This window comes from Mustela erminea, chromosome 20 (genome assembly GCF_009829155.1).
Source record: "Mustela erminea isolate mMusErm1 chromosome 20, mMusErm1.Pri, whole genome shotgun sequence".
Lineage (NCBI taxonomy): Eukaryota > Metazoa > Chordata > Mammalia > Carnivora > Mustelidae > Mustela > Mustela erminea.
In genome coordinates this window covers 35896888-35915196 of record NC_045633.1, presented here as the reverse complement: position 1 = coordinate 35915196, position 18309 = coordinate 35896888, and the positions used below count along the sequence as shown (strand labels likewise).

The following is an 18309-nucleotide window of genomic DNA, read 5'->3' as shown; positions in this document are numbered from 1 at the left end:
TTCATGTTCTGTCACAGAGTGTCCGAGTGGTCCTGCTCAGGTGCCACATCTCTGCTTCTTGGCTTCTCCATCCTGTATCTCAGGGGAGGGAAGCGGTTTCTCAAAAGGAAGTCAAGATGCCAATACCAAAGGCGAAACGGACATGGCACAGCCACGAACTCTACAAATGTCCACTACACTGGACTCGTCTAAAGATCTTTAAGAGGTTCAGGGGTCTTGTAGTGGGGGATGCTTGTGGTGCTTGGGCAAGAATGGGGTGACCAGTACTCCTGGACTTATTCACAGAGCTGATGCATAACAAGTGCTAGATCCTTCTTACCACCCACCTCTCTCTTTCCCCCCAATCTCCCGGTTGTCCACAGTCTAAATGGATCCTTCCACTGTTTGGTAGGTGCTCACCAGTCACAGTCATCTTAGCATGGGTCACCTTGGCCCCAGTGACCTGTATTCTATTTTTTTAAGGACGCCCTGAACTCACACCTGCGCATCAGACCACACAGTCTAGCTGTGGCTGTGGTCGCCCCAGCCTGTTGGCCACCGTCTCTGACCCTGGGCTTTCCAGACACAGGATCCTATAAAAGGCTGGCACAAAGGAAAAAGAAAAAAAAGCTCATAAGTGCCCGTGCTGAGCCTCCTGACAGGTTTTCATTAGGTCTTAATGAATCCGGGGCTGGTAGTCCCTGAGGCCCTTTTGAATTGCTACTTGATCTGGGTCTGCCAGCTCCTTCGCCCTAAGGAGCCCTCCCGGAAGAGGCAAGACGTTCCTGAGTTCCGGTGTCAGATCTGGAACTAAGCCTTGCGCTGGGGATGAGGAAGGGGAGTGTAGGAACCGCAAAAATGCTGTAGAGTGCTGGCTCTGTAAGACCTTCTCCCTGCCTGGGTCTCTGCTGAACCCCAGCTTCCTGAGAGGCAACTCCCAGACAGGGAACCCCGGCTGTAAGGGCAGGGTTCCGACAGTTTGCTAGTCCTGTCTCTTGCTGATTTCCCCTCTGGGACTCAGTTTCCACTTCCCAGAGGAGCAGGGTAAAGAGCTGTGTGTGTGTGATATGTATCATATGTATCATTCCACAAGCAGCCAGGCACCCCGCAATGCATTTAGCTACATTGTTTTATTTAATAGCCACAGCTAGTCTTTGGGCTTAAATACTACCAAAGGCATTTTATCAGGCATTTTATCGATGTGAAAACTGGATCATAGAAGGAACTAATTAACACATGGTTTGGCCAGCATCAGAATCCCGTGGGTCCGACCCCAGCCCAGGTGGGTGCACAACCCATCTCTGCCTCTGTGCCTACCTGCGGAACACCGCATCTGGGGCAGAGCGGCCACTCCGTAATCGTCGCCGCTGTATTTGAACATATGCTTAGTTTCCATGCATAGAGGCGGCTAGCCGACTCCATGCATGTGGGCCCGGCTGCCACGAGCGATCTTTCGGCAGCGCTTGTCACCGAGAGTATTTTCATATGCTGATAAGAATTAATAATTCATGTGCGGTACTCTGCCTGGTGTTTTTCCCATCCTCCTCTCTCGCTGGGGGCCCAAGCAGACCAGACATGATGCTTCCTGGAGGGAGGCAGTCTGCAGAGCTATCTCCACGGAAGGCGAGGTGAGCCTGAGTCTCTTCTGCTGAAGGTAGGGAACTGGCTAAGAGGGGAGGGATTACAGGCAATGCCCCTCTGTCCTTTATGGACTCCTTCATGCTTGGTGCTGGCATGCAGGCGAGCTGCAGGGAGCAGCCTCTGTCTGCAGTGGGAATGCTCCGACCTTCCGAGCTTTATTAAAGCTGACTTTTCATGGCGATGGCTTTAAATTGGGTGCCCCGTGATTTTCTGGACATTGGGGAGTCTGAGTAAATACTCCCTGGAAAGCAGACCTCCTGGTAGCAGGCCATGAGGGCTTTTCCTATGCCGACGAATGTCTGTGTCACCCTCCAGCCTGGGGGAATTTTCCAAGCCACTAATTTGTACTTTGCCAGGAGACAAGAGTGATGAGTGGTATTATTTTGGGCTTTCTAAATTGGAGCAGCGCTTTTGGGTACTAGATGTTCTCAATTTCCTATTTCCTCTAACTCCGAGATCTGGCAGTTTTTGTTGTGTTATTTAAAAGGGCAGTTGGGTTATTCAGAGAAGTATTTCTGGCTCCCTTCCTCAGTGTGCTAAATGATAACTTTGGGTTCTGCGATTGAATTCAACAAATATTTATCATGGGCTTATTGGATGTCGGGCTCAGAGCTAAGTGCTACGGAGCGATGAAGATTAATGACTTGTGTGTCCATTCAGATATTTATCTAGTTATTCTTCCAATAGCATTTTTGGCCAGTTCTTGACAGGTGCCAAGCTGGAGTTTTATGTCAATTAAGACTATTTTCTGCTCCCAGTAACAGGAACCTGGACAAAAGTGCCTTGAGTAAAGAAGGGTTTTGTTTTCGTTTGTTATCAAGAAGGCTGCAGTCAGATAATTACTGGGTATCAGCGAAATAAGCTCTGTAGTATTTGGGATGCTGTTTCTGCTGTCAGCTGAGCTTCATGACCTCAAGGTGGCTGCTGAAGCTCCAGCCATAGCTCCCAACCCAAGTCAGGAAGAAGGAGATAGGCTCAGTGGGCTGTTAGGATATTTTCATCAAGAAGGCATAAACCTTCTCCACATCACTTTCTCTAAGCCGGTTCCCCTTTACATCATCTTGGCCAAGACAAAATCACTGGTCAGTCCCTAGGTGCAAGGAAACCCAGGCAGGGGACAGAGCTATCATGATGGGCTTTGTCCTGATCAGCTGTCTGGCTCTACGGCACTGGATAATACAACAATACAAACAGTATCTGCAAAAGGACTAAAGGAAAAATCAACGTACTTGCCTTCATGGAACTTATCCTTTAGAGGCAGAGGCAGAGGGAAAGAGAGTGGAAGGGCATTGCTGGAGGGAAAGACCACAGTTCCAAAGCACCTCACACACAGGACTTCATTTGATTGTCAACGGAAACCTATGAGAGGCTGATCGGAAACCATTAGCCTCATTTTATAGATGTCCCTGTCCACACCATGAAAAGTCTGAATGATGGTATTCTGGGGGCCATGTACAGGTGCCGTCATCCAGGGAACAAAATCGAGGTCTGCTGACACTCACATGGTGTTCCTGTCCTATTCTCAAGCACCTAGAGTCTGACACGTGAGGTTGCTATCATTGTGTCTCCTCATATTACAAATCAGCGAGTGGCCAAGCCTCTTCCTGGCCTCAGCTAACGGCCGAAGCCTACCTACCCCCAACCCACTGTTCCACTCACCCACCCACCTGCCTTCCCACCCCTCACACACATGCAACATCAGAAATTTCCACTGGCTTCGGGCAAGCATGCCACAAATGCAAAAGTAAACATTGGCTGAAGGAGTGACTGATTAATCCTAAAAGTCAGATGTGTTTAAAGGGAACACAAACTCCATATTCATACACTAGCTTTAATGGCTTTTTCTTTACGTCTTCATCCTCGCTTGGATGCTCTGTGCAAATCCCAAGTTCCTAGCTCTGCTGCCAGTGGGCATTCCCACCCAGAGGAAGTGCCAGGTTGCTGACCTTCCATACTGTTTACCTTTCAGAAATGAAAGTTCTCAAATCGACTTGCCCGAGAAGCCAGACGGAGCAGGGAGGCTCATTCCTAAATGACCTTCAGCAGCCGATCCACCTTAGACGGGACACGTGGCCCAGGGAAGGCCCTGGCGTTCAGCCTCCGGGTTCCTCGGACCTGCTCTGCTTTTTCCGCGATGCACTTGAACTACGAAGAATGGAGGCTGCAGGTGTGGAAGTCTGAGGTTAGCCCTTTGCATATGCTGTCTCATGGAGATGTCATGGTTTACCCTCTGAATGTCCTTCTCGCCATACTGCCGACGAGGACTTGAAGCTCAGAAAAGGTAAGCAATGTGGCCAAGGTCACATAGCGGAGACGGGTGGCACAGAGTTTGAATGCAAGTTTGTCGGAGCCGAAACCTTTGCTCTTAGTACTGGCCAGACTCGCCTCTATAGGAATCTCTGCTGTGGTCCTTGCTAGAGCTCCAGCGCTGTGCGACCGACCTTTCTGTGATGACAGAAATATTATACAGCTGTGTCGTCAAGTTCGGTAACCTCCAGCCACACGAAATGCAGCAAGGGCAGCTGAGGAACTGGATTTTTAGTTTCTTTAAATTTCAACTCATTTAAACAGCCAGGCGAGACCAGAGGCTACCATATTGGACAACAGAGCTCTAGAAGAGTAGCCACAGCTGGGGGAAACTGAGGCCAAATAAAATAACTGATGTCCCTAATGTGGCACACCCTAGGGACTCCTGGCTCACACATGGAAGAAAGAATAAGTTCAAGGGAATGAAAAGTCAGTGGGAATGTTTGACCTCCAAATTTACTACTTGGAAACCGGCAAATTCCGGTTTTCGGTTTGTTGGTGTTGGTCGGGGACGTCAAAACTGCTCTAGGTGTTTTAGGCAGGGGGGTGTTCCACTCGATCAACTCATCAGAACCCTGCCCACCCCCAGCCCCACCAGTAGAAATGTCAAAACGTTTGGTATTGATACTTGACCTCAACTTTTGTACACAGGAGAACAGTGAGAAAACCCAGTTCCTGGGTGGGAGGTGGTGAATGAAAAGGAGTTACCGTTCTCCCCCACATCACATTATAAGGGAGCAGTAAAGGTGCATTCAATTCTTGACTGTTTAGCAAGAAAACAAACAGAGTTTAAAAAAAAAAACAACAGAGTTTGAGAATAAGGAGAGGAAGTAGAAGGTGGCAGAGAGCATTTAGACATTTTTGACAAAAAATGGTCTCCTTGCTGTTGGTGTTGGTGAGTGGATAAGTAGGGAGAATTGGAGACAGTCAGGCCAGAGTGTCCCCCAGAACATCCAAGGCTTGTCTGGGTGGAGCTGAAACTTGAAAGGAGGGACACTGGGGAGGAGGCTGCAATCCCTTCCCCACCTTCCGGGTTAGTTCAGCCTTATCCTCTCAGTGACAGAAGATAAAACCAGCTACCTAGACCCTCTCCCGTCTCAGACAGTCTAATTCCTTTCTCATGTATGAATTCCTTATAGATTCTGAGCTGATTCCCTGAAAACCCAAGGCTGGCATGGCCACAGGAGAAGAATAGGAAGTGTCCTCTCTAGTTTTCCTGCCAGGAAGCAAGGTACTGATCTGATGGAATCAGGTCTCCAACCTTATGAGCATTTAACTTTAACTACTTCCTTGAAAGCCTCATCTCCAAAATGCGGCCTCACTGGGGGCTTCAGCGTATGAATTTAGAAGGACCAAAAATATTCAGCCCACAACAATAGGCTTCTCATTCATTCTAGGAAGGGAAAAGCCCAACATCTCATTAACTACGTCTCCCATGAAAGATTTTGAGACCCATAAAGGCGCAGACCAGAGGGCATATAAGAGGTGTTCTTGACCATCCATGAATATGGTCTCTCCCCCATTTCAAGAGCATGTCTGCTTGCAAGCACAGTGCCTGTCCCACAGGAAGTGCTCATAAATGTTTATTAAATGAATATGTGGCATTCCACTCTTAGCATTGCTCAGATGGATAGTGAAGGAACTCAGAGCTTTTTAGTGATGGGACCCCAGAGCCTGGACAGAATTGAGAGTCAGCAGAGAAGTGTTTCAGATAATATACAGGTTTATCCGGGGAAGACCTTCCCCATACCCACTTGCACCTTGTGCATTTGCAAAGGGGACAGTCATCTTCTGACTAATCTAGGGAGGATGTGCAAGCTGGGACTGTTCTCTTAAGCACACTTTCATTTCATAATTGTATCCATGATTGAGAAAATGGGTCACCTGTCAGAAATTGTGAACATCAGATAAAATGTAAAGTATACAAACTGTACTTTCCTAGCCTCAAAATCTGACTTTGCTCAATGCCCCCCCCAACAGATTATTAAAGACTAATGGCATATTGAAGTAGTGGGGGGAAGGAGGGTATAGGGGGTCATCTGGTCCTCACAGAAGTCAGAAGCAGCAGTGGGGTCATTATGGGAAACTTTGTACTCAACCACTATTCCACCATTTGTTATTTTCATGACCCTAGTCAAGGAATTGAACTTCTAAGACTCATTTTGTAAAAGCTAACATTGTCTCTTCCCCACTGGGTTGTGGTAAAGATGGAATCAGATCACTTTTCTACAGTACTTAGCATCATGCCTGCAACTTAATAAGGAAGCTGGAGATGAGGGCCCTATCAGAATATGTAATAACAAAAATCATTTGACATGCTTTTCAGAACCTGACCGTCAAGGCAGACGCAAATGGAAATGATGAGCAAGGAATTTGCGTCTTAGATGATCAGTGGGAACGTTTGTCCCCAAATGTATTCTTTTCAAATAAATCAGTACGTTCCAGTCTATCTAAGTGATATGGTTAAATATGGGTTTGCTGTTGTGATTTTAGGCAGAGACGCAGAAACCACTCAAGATGTTGTTGTTGGGAAGGGATGGAATGCAGGAAATTAGGTGCTGCAGAGTAAAAACCCAGTCCTTCCTCCTGTGTGTTCCTTCTTCTCATGTTCTTACCGCCAGGCAACATTCTGAAACATCAGCTGGGTGACTTTGAGTTTACCTGCATTCTAACACAATCTACCCGAAAATAACATCAGATTCCTCAGGTTAAGGGATCTGTTCTGTAAGACCTGCCTTCCTTTCAAAAGTCAATCACAGGGGTGCCTGGGTGGCTCCGTCATTGAGCATCTGCCTTCAGCTCAGGTCATGATACTAGGGTCCTGGGTTCAAGCCCTGCATCAGGCTCTCTGCCCAGCAGGGAAACTTCTTCTCCCTTCTCCCTCTGCAGCTCCCCCTGCTTGCGTTCCCTCTCTCTGTGTGTCTCTCTCTGACAAATAAATAAATACAATCTTTAAAAAATTGTCAGTTATACATCCACAGGTTATTACCTGGTTGATGGGCTATAGGTCACAGGTTCCCATGATCCCCTCGTCAGATTTTATTTATTTGCTAGTGTGGCTCATGGAACTCATGAGAACAGTGACTTACATTTACCAGTTTATTAAAGGATGTGATGAAGGATTCAAATGAGCAGCCAAGGGAGGAGATGCATAGGGCAAGCTGTGTAGATGTGGTCATTGACCTGGTAGCCTCTGAACCCAGTGCTACTGGGATTTTCATGGAGGCTTCCTCATATAGGCATGAGGAATTACTAATTCCATCTCCAGCCCTTCTCCACACTCTCTGGAGAATGGAAGGTAGGACTGAACATTTCAAGCTTCTAATCACGACTTGGTCTTTCTGGTGACCCGTCCCCCATTGCAGAGCTCACCCAGACTCTGTCATCAGAAACAGAAGATGCTTCTAGTGTTCTTATCACTCGGGAATTGATGAAGGTTTCAGGTACTCTGTGTCAGGGACCAAGATCCAATATATATCCTGTTATATATCATAACATCACAGGTGCTCCACAGAAGTCTCAGCAAAGTGGCGAGGGGTGGGAGTACAAACAGCAGCGGGAAACATCGGTGGTGCCAATCATCAGGAAATCAGGCAGTTGGAGGAATTGTAAGAAACCGCCACTCAAAGCAGGCAATTCCCAAGGACATGGAATCACAGGAAAATGGAAAACATCATAAGACATCACACAGCCTTCTGCTGAAACCCACACCCTGCCCACGAATATCCGAGGACTATACTGTTCCTGCTTCTCTCCCACCTTCCACGTCTGTCATTGGCAGAATCTAGAAGATAATCCAGCGAACAAGGGACCCTGGAGAATACAGTCCTCAGGCTCCTTGTGGCCAGTATAAAGGGAGAGCTTAGAAGTAGAGGATGCTTTCAAGTCCAAGAGTTACCATTGGTCCTCATAAATCACAGATCCTGTATTTGCAGATTCACCCACTCACTTCCTAAAATTTATTTGTAAATTTTCAAAGTACAATATGCAGAGCTTTTTCACAGTCGTTGCAGATATGTGCAGAGTGGCAAAAAATGTGGTTCATCCCAATATACACGTGTCCAGCCGAGGGGTAACAAGGGGGTGCTCTGTTTTCTTGTTTCTGTTCTTATACCATAAATGAGTATCCTTTTCATGATCTAATCAATGCCTTTTTTTTTTCCTTTACAGTTTTGTGCTTTTTTGTTGTTGTTGTTGTCAGTGATAATTCTGTCATTTAAATTGGTCCCCAAACACAGTGCTGAGGTACTGTCTAGAAGTAAGAAGGTGGTGTTGTGTTAAACATGCTTGCTAAAGGCATGAGTTATAGCACTGCTCGGGGATAATGAATCAACCATATATATTAACTAAGGTGTCTTTAAACAGAAGCACACATAAAATGGAGTCATGCATTGATCCATGGGCCAACAAGAAACGGGCAAACGTCCTGAACAGACACTTCATCAAAGAACATGTCAGGCTGGCGCATGAGCGTGGGAAAACGTGCTCAACATACTGGCCACCAGGGAGTGAGACTGAAACCACAACGTGAGGCTGCCACACACATGTATCCAGAGGCTCATAGGAACCCCACCCTCTCTCTACCCTAGGAGCAGTGATTCAGGATTCACGAGTTCAGCATTCACTGAAGCTTTATAGCCAGTAACTGCTTTGAAGAGTGCGAATTAACGGTAATATTTAGTCCATGATCAGAGATACTCCAAATGCATCTGGGATCCACAACTGGGCTTGTGGTCCTCTTTCTCTGTGGTCCTGAGGACAAGAAAGTCAAGCTTTGATTTATCAGAATCTCTTTGTGAGGATGTGTAGTTCAGAAGAGAGATGGTTGAGCGTGCTTTGGCTTACTCAAGGTCACCACAAAGTCACGAACAGGATCTGGCTTCGTGTGTCTTCTTTTGTAGATTGTGTGTGTGTATGTGTGTGTGTGTGTGTGTGTGAGAGAGAGAGAGAGAGAGAGAGAGACTATTGATAAGTAATCTCTGTCCCAAACTTTAAACGTTCTTTAAACTTTAAAATGTTCTTTAAACTTTAAATGGAGGAAAATAGAAGAATTCATGTTGTTGCCTTGGTGAGGGAAGGGAAATAGCAGGGTTGGCCAACTGTCTTCAGGCAGTAAGTCTGGACTTGTTTTACATACAAAACGCCTGAAGTCCACAAAGTTTAAGAGGTGAGCCAGAGGCCACCAAGAGGTCAAAACACCTGCCTTCTACTTCACGGTCTTTCGCTTCTGCGTGGTTGCTTTAAAATACAATGCAATTGCTTATAAAATGAGGAATTTAAACTAGCTGATCTCTGAGGTCCCTTGCAAATCTAAAATTCTATGACTTTGTGACTCTCATTTATGGAGGGCTTAAAACTGTTGAGCCTCATGCTGCTGGCTGTGGCTGAGCTGATGAGAAAAGATATAAAAAGTGTACACACTGATAGTCTGCAGAGAATTCCCATGCGTGTGCAAACAGGTCACAGAGACATAACAATTTAAATAATGGTGAGTTGTACCCTTTGTGCCTTTGATCAAATGACCCCTCCTTCAGGAAGCCCACCATGATTTCTGCCCTCTTCTCCATGGAACCTTATTCTATCATCCCAACTGCTGTGGCTTGACATGTCTCATTAATGCGAATGATACATTTACAGATTGTGTATTAACAATCATTGCACTTTACAGAGAGTTCAAGTTCATCCTTGCAACAGCCCTGGGACACAGATGTTGTTACTGGCTTCATTTTACACGAGAACATGCTATCTTTCCTCCTCCGATACAGTCTCTTAGCATTCCAGCTCCTACCCACTTTCTCCTTCCTGAAATACTATTTGCCACCATCTTCTGGTCTTTCCCTGTACTCTTTGGCCACTACTTTTCCATTTTTTAAAACGTAAAAAGTTTATTTTGATCGTCTTTGTTAAGGTACAATTGACATAATCATCTGCTGACGCTGGAAGTACACAGTGTTACGTTTTGGCATATGAATATGCCTAGGAAGCCATCACCTCCAGGAAGAAAATGTGTGGACCCATCTCCCCCAAGAGTTTTTTTTTGTTTGTTTTTTGTTTTTGTTTTGTTTTTTATTATATGTGCTTGATGAAGTCAAGCCTTTACTTCCTTGTTGATCTTTTGCTTGGATGATCTGTCCATTTCAGCAACCAGGTGTTAAAGTCCCCTACCATTATTATATTACTGTTGATGTGTTTCTTTGATTTTGTTATTAATTGGTTTACATAGTTGGCTGCTCCCATGTTAGGGGCATAGATATTTAAAACTGTTAGATCTTCTTGTTGGAAAAACCCTTTGAGTATGATATAGTGTCCTTCCTCATCTCTTATTATATAGTCTGTGTCTTAAATATAATTTATCTGATATAAGGATTGCCACCACAGCTTTCTTTTTGTGTCCATTAGCATGGTAAATTGTCTTCAACCCCTTCACTTTAAATCTGGAGGTGTCTTTGGGTCCAAAATGAGTTTCTTGTAGTCAACATATTGATGGTTTTTGTTTTTTTATCCATTCTGATACCCTGTGTCTTTTGATTGGGGCATTTAGCACATTTACTTTCAAGGTAACTATTGAGAGATATGAATTTAGTACCTTGTAATGCCTTTAAGGGGACTGTTACTGTATATCCTCTTTTCCTTTCTGATCTGTTACTTTTAGGCTCTCTCTTTGCTTAGAGGACCCTTTTCAATATTTCCTGTAGGGCTGGTTTGGTGTTTGCAAATTCTTTAAATTTTTGTTTGTTCTGGAAGCTTTTCCTCTCACCTATTTTCAAGGAGAGCTTAACTGGATATAGTTTTCTTGGCTGCATATTTTTTTCATTTAGTGCTCTGAATATATAGTGCCAGTCCTTTCTGGTCTGCCAGCTTTCTGTGAATAAGTCTGCAGCCAGTCTAATATTTCTACTGTTGTACATTACAGACCTCTTATCTTGAGCTGCTTTCAAGATTTTCTCTTTGTCACTGAGGCTTTTCAACTTTACTATTAGATGATGGGGTGTGGACCTATTTTTGTTGATTTTGAGGGGCTTCCTCTGTGCCTCTCGTATTTTGTTGCTTGTTCCCTTTGCCAAATTAGGGAAATTCTCTCCTATAATTTGCTCCAATATACCTTCTGCCCCTCTCTCTCTTTCTTTGTCTTCTGGGATCCCAGTTATTCTAATACTGTTTTGTCTTATGGTATCACTTATCTCTCAAATTCTCATGGCCCCGTAGTTATTTGTCTCTCTTTTCCCAGCTTTTTTATTCTCCATCATTTGGTTTTATATATCAATAATTCTCTCTTCTGCCTCATTTATCCTAGCAGTAAGAGTCTCCATTTTTTCTTGCACCTCATAAATAGCTTTTTTTATTTCAACTTGGTTAGATTTTAGTTCTTTTATTTCTCCAGAAAGGGATTCTCTAGTATCTTCCATGATTTTTTCAAGCCCACCTAGCACCTTGATAATCGTCATTCTGAACTCTAGATCTGACATCTTACTAATGTCCATATTGATTAGGTCCCTAGCCATCAGTACTGCCTCTTGTTCTTTTTTCTTTGGCAAGTTTTTCTGCCTTGTCATTAAATCCAAGTAAGAGTAGATGAATGAGAGAAGAAAATATTTAAGGGGTAGCAACGACCCCAGAAAAATATACCCTGTGTCTAACCAAATCAGAAGAGACACAAAACACCAGGGGGAGAAGAAAGAAGGAAAAATATATATATTTAAAATATATATGTATATAATATATGTTTATATACATATATAAAATATATATAAATATATATGTTTAATATATATGTATGTGATATGTTTATACACATATATACAAATATTATAGATATCATATACAATATGTATATAATATATAAATACTGATATATTAATATAAATATATACACATATATACATATATAGATACACACACACACATACATACACACATATATATATGACTGGTGATAAAACAGAGCCACACACTTGATTTTGGGTGTATTTTGGTCTGCTAGAAGAAGCTGCCTCCCAAAATTTTAAAGAAAGAAAAACTTATATATATACAAAAATAAGGGTAAACATGATGAAGGGATGGAATATGACTGTAAAGATGAAAATTTTAAAAAGATTCTAAAAAAGGATGTGATAAGTTGGCTGAAAAAGAAAAAAAGAAAAGAATGTGTTAAGTTGTTTGAAAAAGAAAGAAGAGAAAAGTTGGCTGAAAAAGAAAAAAGAAGAGAAAATCAGGCTGGAGACTAAAACAAAGCTATGAGCTAGATTTAGGGTAAATTTTGATCTGTTATAAGAAACTGTATCCCAAAATTTTAAAGAAAGTAAAACCTGTATGTATACAAAAAATAAGACTGAACATAAAAAGGGATAGAATATGACTATAACAATGACATTTTAAAAGATTTTTTTAAAAAGGTATTGATAAGATAAAATAGTTTAAAAAGGTAAGATAGGAAAGATGAAAAAAAATTTTTTAAATAGAATAAGAAAAAATAAAATTAAAAAAATTAAACTTTGAAAGACTAAAGGATCATGGGAAGAGAGCCATGAATTCTGCGTGTTGCATTTCCCTATGTCTGGACTTCGCAGTTCTCACTGACTCCTGAGCTTGCTCTTGGCCGGATGTTCTTGCTGAGCCTCTGGGGGAGGGGCCGTTGCCGATTCCCAAGCGTCTTTGCAGGAGGCGGAATTGCACCGGCCTTGCCAGGGGCGGGGCTAAGTCGTCGGCTCGAGTTCGCGCTGGAGCTTTTGTTCCCTGAGCGCTCTCCGTAGAGCTGGGGAGGCCAAGAATGAATATGGCGCCTCCTTATCTCCAGCTGGGGGAGCCAGAGCTGGGGCCGCCCCTCAGCCTCCCGGAGAAAAGCCGTCGGTCCCTCCCGGCTCCGGTCCCCGCGGGCTCCGAGCTCCCCGGCCTGGGACCGCGGCTCCGTCCCGGCGGCCCGTCCGGCGTCCGCACACCCGCCGCTCCCCGCGCGCTCCCGCCCGCTCCCGGAGGAGGACGGTGAGTGTCCCCGGTCCGCCGCGTGTGCGGTCCCTGCGCGGAGAGCCGCGGCCCGACCGCGCCTCGGGTCCCGGGGAAGGGGACCCCGCGCTGCGAGCCCCTCCTCGGCCGTCCCTGCCGCCGCGTCCCCGCTGCGGTCCCCGCGCCCCGCAGCCCTCAGACCCCATCCTTCCGGGACCCCCGGGACCGAGACCGCGCTGTCCCCCGAGGGCCCCGCCCCGCCCCTGCCGAGACCCCCCGCAGAGCCACGTCTACGCGGTCGGACTCTGGGCTCCGCCCCGCCGCCGGCCGGGAGCCGCCCCTGCCCCGCGGCCCGTCCTCCCGCACGTGGCCGGTCCCGCCTCCGGCGCGGGGTCGCTTTTCTGCCCCGGACCCGCGGCTCTGGTTCTGTCCGGGCTCCGGGTGGGCTCGTCGGGGCTCGGGGTGGCTCGATAACTGTGTAGCTGAACTCTCGGGACCGACGGCATTAAGGTCTCGCCCTCCTCCGCCATCGTGCTTGGCGCAGTTGAATCTTTATGGAACTACCCAGCGCCCTTTACCCTCCGCCAGCGAGGCCGCAGAGCCCCGCGCTCCCTGATCCCGGCCAGCACCGCTGTCCTCGGCCTTTGGGGTTGTAGCCGCTCCCCTCGGTGTGTGGCAGCCTCACTCCCGCGTGGCCAGTGTGTCGAGCACGTTTTCCCACGCGCATGCGCCCGCCTGACACGCTCTCTGATGGAAGTGTCTGTTCAGGACGTTTGCCCATTTCTTGTTGGTTGTCTGAATTGTAGGTCGAGAGTTCTCTCCATCTCCTGGGTGCCGGCACTCTACCGCGTCTCTGTTTGGCCAATACTTCCTCCCGGTCTGCGCCTTTTCTTTATTTTTTATTTTTTTAAAGATGTTATTTATTTGACAGACAGAGATCACAAGCAGGCAGAGAGAGAGAGAGGAGGAAACAGGCTCCCTGCTGAGCAGAGACCCCGATACAGGGCTCGATCTCAGGACCCTGAGATCATGACCTGAGCCGAAGGCAGAGGCTTAACCCACTGAGCCACCCAGGCACCCCTGTGCCTTTGCTTAATAGCGCCTTTTGAAGAGCAGAACTTTCTAATTCTGATCAAAGCCCGTGTATTAATTTGTCCTTTTGTGGGTGGTGCTTTTGGTATCCTATCTAAGAAGTCTTTGGGTGGCCCTAGTTCACAGTGAATTTCTTTGATGTTTTCATTTGGATCTTATACAGGTTTAGGTTTCGCGTCGAGTTGCATGATCCATTTCGAGTCATTTTTCTATGTGCTGAAAAGGATGGGAAGACATGGGGGGGGGGGGAGCTATTATCCACTTGTTCCAGAATTTTCTGTTGAAAAGACTATCATTTTCCCACTGAATTGCTTTGCACTTTTGTTGAAAACCACTTTTCCATATAAATGTGGGTCTGTGACCCGACTCTTGGGTTCCCTCGATCTGGTTGCCTATTTTGACATGAAAAACGTGTGAACTTGATTACCGCAGCTTTAAAAGAAGGCTTGAAATCAAGGAATGCTTTCTGGTTCCTTTTCAGAATTATTTTGCCATTCTAGGTGCTTTGCTTTTCCATATGAATTTTAGCATTGGTTTGTCGATATCTACAATGGCTTACGGAGTTTCCAGTTGAGATCACACTGAAAGGATAGATCGGTTTGGGAACAATGGACAGCTTGGCAATATTGAATCTTCTGACTTATGAACAGGGTCGTTTCTCCATGATTTAATTCTTTGAACTTTCTCAATGTTTTGTTCAGTATATGGGTCTTTTCTGTTGCCATAGGCTCCACTAAGCATTTAATATTTTTTCATGCTTAGTAAAAGGTGTTATAATTTCAAATCTTCATTGTTCATTTACAGTGCATAAAATTATGATGATTTTTGTATATCGATCTTATATTCTGCGACCATACTAATCTCGCTTATTAGGTTTTTAGAGATTTTTATCCTCTTCACTGCATCATTGATTGTAGGGGAGCGAAAGCTTTCCTCTACCTTCTTAGGCTCTGTAACTGGGGCCAGTGAATTAAATTGATAAAATAAAGATTAATAGGGGAAAAAGAATACAATTTTAATTAATATTTTTAATTTTACATGCAAGGAGGATCCACAGGAGAGAAGTAAAAACCGAAAGAAGCAGTTGGACTCAGAAGTTTATATATCATTGTAACAACGTGTGATAAGAAGTGACTAGACAAAGGGAAAGAAAGTTCTGGTTTTTAGCAGCAGTGAATTGTGGAAGGTAAACACATAAGGAAACTAAAGACATCTAAGTGTTACTTTAGTAAGGCTTGTTTGGCAGACTCATCCCAATGCCAATTTTCTGGCTTCTCCATGACCATAAAAATCACCTGGAGAAGGAATGTATAGAAGTCCCATTTTGCAGAAGTTTTTGGTCTTAGTCAGATAAAGGAAGCTCCAAGAAGTCTCCCTTCTCTGTGGGTTCTCAGTTCCCTTCAACTCAAAATAACCTGTATGCCAAGGTGGTGTCACAGATTCTGATTCCCTTCACTATCATGTAATCTGTAATCTGTAATAAGGGCACTGTTACTTTATTCTTTCCAATCTGAATGTCCATCTTCCTTCCTTCCTCCTTTCCTCCCTTTCTCTTCTTTCTCTCCTTTTCCTGCATTCCACCCTCCTTCCCTCCCTCCCTTCCTTCTCTCTCTCTCTCTCTCTGTCTGCATTGTTAGAACTGGTGAGAGTCCTTCTCTGCCCTGTCCCTGACAGGAGGAAAGCAGTCAGCCTTCCACCACTAAGAACGATGATAGCCACAGGTTTCGCTTAAATGTCCTTGTCAAGCTGTGGAAGTTTCCCTCTGTTCTTGAGCTGTTGACAGCTTCTGTCTGCAGTGGATGTTGGAGTTTGTCAAATGCTGTTTCTGCATCTATTGACATGCTTGGATGGTTCCCCTTTTGAACTTTGTTAATGTGGTAAAACACGTTGATTGATTTGCTGATGTTAGGGCCCAAGAAACACTTCCCTTGGAAATCATTTTGTGTTTCCAAAACAGTGTTTCCTGGGGGAGGAAGAATGTGAACCAGAGCAAGTAAAGGTGGGAGGAGGGAAATCGTTAAGTCAGAGAAGGGAAAGCCAAACCGAATTCACCAGTCAGTCCTGGGACGCTGTCTGCACCGCCGGTTCAAAGACGTTGATTAATGGAGTCTGACTGGAGGGTGGGGAGATCTCTGAGAAGAGATAGGAGAAGACCCTGAGGAGATGACAGAGGTGAGGCTCTAGGCACCTTAATGTCACTTTTCACAGGTCACTGTCATTTCAAAATGTAGCCAAAATTTGAGAATTTCCTTACTATTACTAGAGGATTACTATAATTACTATACTACAATTATATTATATTATATTATATTATATTATATTATATTATATTATATTTTATATTATATTGTAGTAATTATATCACTACAATTACTATAGTGATTAGCCCTGGGCACATGACATCTCACTTCCTTTTAGCTCTTCTTTCAGATTGCTTCCTGAGTGATTCGCTTAGATATCCAAATAAGTGCCTGTCTGTAACTTGACTGCCTAGACCTCAACTATAAAGTGGCTCTTCCATTAGTATGACTTACAAGACCCTTTCCATTCTCACCCTGACCTACCTGTCCAAGTCTTCTTCCACTACCTCCCAGGCACACCCAGTGCAACAGAAGAGCTAACATTTGGGATAGTCAGAAAGTAACACTGCCTCTCCCAAGCCTCATTACCTTTGTCTGAAATGACTTTCCCTGATTTTCAATCTGTTTCTGTCTCTCTCCTTTTATAGTCTTGGGATGACAGTAATGTTAATCTCAATTTTAGTTCATTGCACACTAGCATCTGTGCAAGGGGTCACATTTAACCCCCCAGGACCCAAAATAATGTTACAATGGGGTTGTATGAGAATTTCCCTGGGGGCTAGACCTCAGAAGTAGAACTGATGACTAGAGGCCATTCAAGTACCTAATTTTACTAAATATTCAGAGATCGTTCTAGAATATGGCCAAACTAGTATCTATATCCTTTGCAACTCTGAAACATCTGGCATTATCCAGCTTTCTAGATTCCCTAGTCTGGTAGGAATTAATTACAATGCTTTTGAATATATCATCATGTTCTCTTATCTTTGAAATTGTGTTCTGTCAATTTCCTGTTTATATCCTTTTCCCTCTTCTCTGTTGCCTTTGGCTTTCTTCTTTGGCCAATTCTCCTTTCCATAGTTGTCAAGTGAGACCCAGTTCAGATGCCACCACATCTCTGAAATCTTCCCAGATGGATTTAAAATTTCCCTCTTGGACGCCTGGGTGGCTCAGTGGATTAAAGTCTCTGCCTTCAGCTCAGGTCATGATCCTAAGGTCCTGGGATGGAGCCCCGCATCGGGCTCTCTGTTCAGCGGGGAGCCTGCTTCCTCCTCTCTCTCTCTCAGCCTGCCTCTCTGCCTACTTGTGATCTCTCTTTCTGTCAAATAAATTTTTAAAAATCTTTAAAAAATAAATGAATTAAATAAAAAAAATTTCCCTCTTCGGGGTGTCTGTGGCACTTTGCTTATACCATATTACACATGGGTCCCCAGCTTACGATGTACAGTTCAACTTATGATTTCCTTGACCTACAATGATGTGAAAGCAATATATATTTGCTAGAAACCATATTTTGAGTTTTGAATTTGGATTTCTTTTTTTGAAGATTTTATTCATTTATTTGACAGAGAGAGAGATCACAAGTAGGCAGAGAGGCAGGCAGAGAGAGAGGGGGAAGCAGGCTCCCCGCTGAGCAGAGAGCTGGATGCAGGCCTCAATCCTAGGACCCTGAGATCATGACCTGAGCCGAAGGCAGAGGTTTAGCCCACTGAGCGACTCAGGTACCCTGAATTTAGATCTTTTTATGGGCTAATGATATGCAGTACGAGCCTCTCTCTTGATGCCGGGCTGTGAACAAGACACAGCTCCCAGTCAGCTACACAATCATGGGCTAAACAGCCAATACACTTATAGCCCTTCTGTACCCATATGACCATTCTGGTTTTCCCCATCTGCTACAATTTTCCACGCATTACGTGAGACATTTGATACTATATTTTAAAATAGGTTTTGAGTGAGATGATTGTGCCGAATTGCGGGCTACTGGAGGTGCTCTGAACACGTTTAAGGTTTGCTAGGCTGAGTGATGTTTGGTAGATTAGGTGTATTACATGCATTTTTGACTTACGATATTTTCAACCTACCATGGGTTTATTGGGATGTAACCCCATTGTAAGTGGAGAAGGATTTGTGTAGAATCATACTGCAATGTCAACATTCATTTCCTTTTTTGTCTCTTCTAGTAGAAAATGAAACATAAATAGATAATAACACTATCTCTTTATCAAAAGACATAACACAGGGCTTGGCACTAAACTAGATCTCAGTT

General features: G+C 44.5%; 1 long non-coding RNA gene across 2 annotated transcripts in view; it reads left to right on the top strand.

Annotated features, from left to right (window-relative positions):
* The first annotated feature begins 1547 nt into the window (after positions 1-1547).
* Positions 1548-18309, top strand: part of LOC116581103 — a 43835-nt gene continuing 27073 nt past the window's right edge. The window contains exons 1-3 of one of the 2 annotated variants that reach the window (XR_004281893.1): positions 1548-1607; positions 3590-3901; positions 6254-6296. This is a non-coding gene — a long non-coding RNA (uncharacterized LOC116581103). Of the gene's footprint in view, positions 1608-3589; positions 3902-6253; positions 6297-18309 lie in introns of those variants that run through there. The other variant, XR_004281892.1, reaches the window with a different exon arrangement.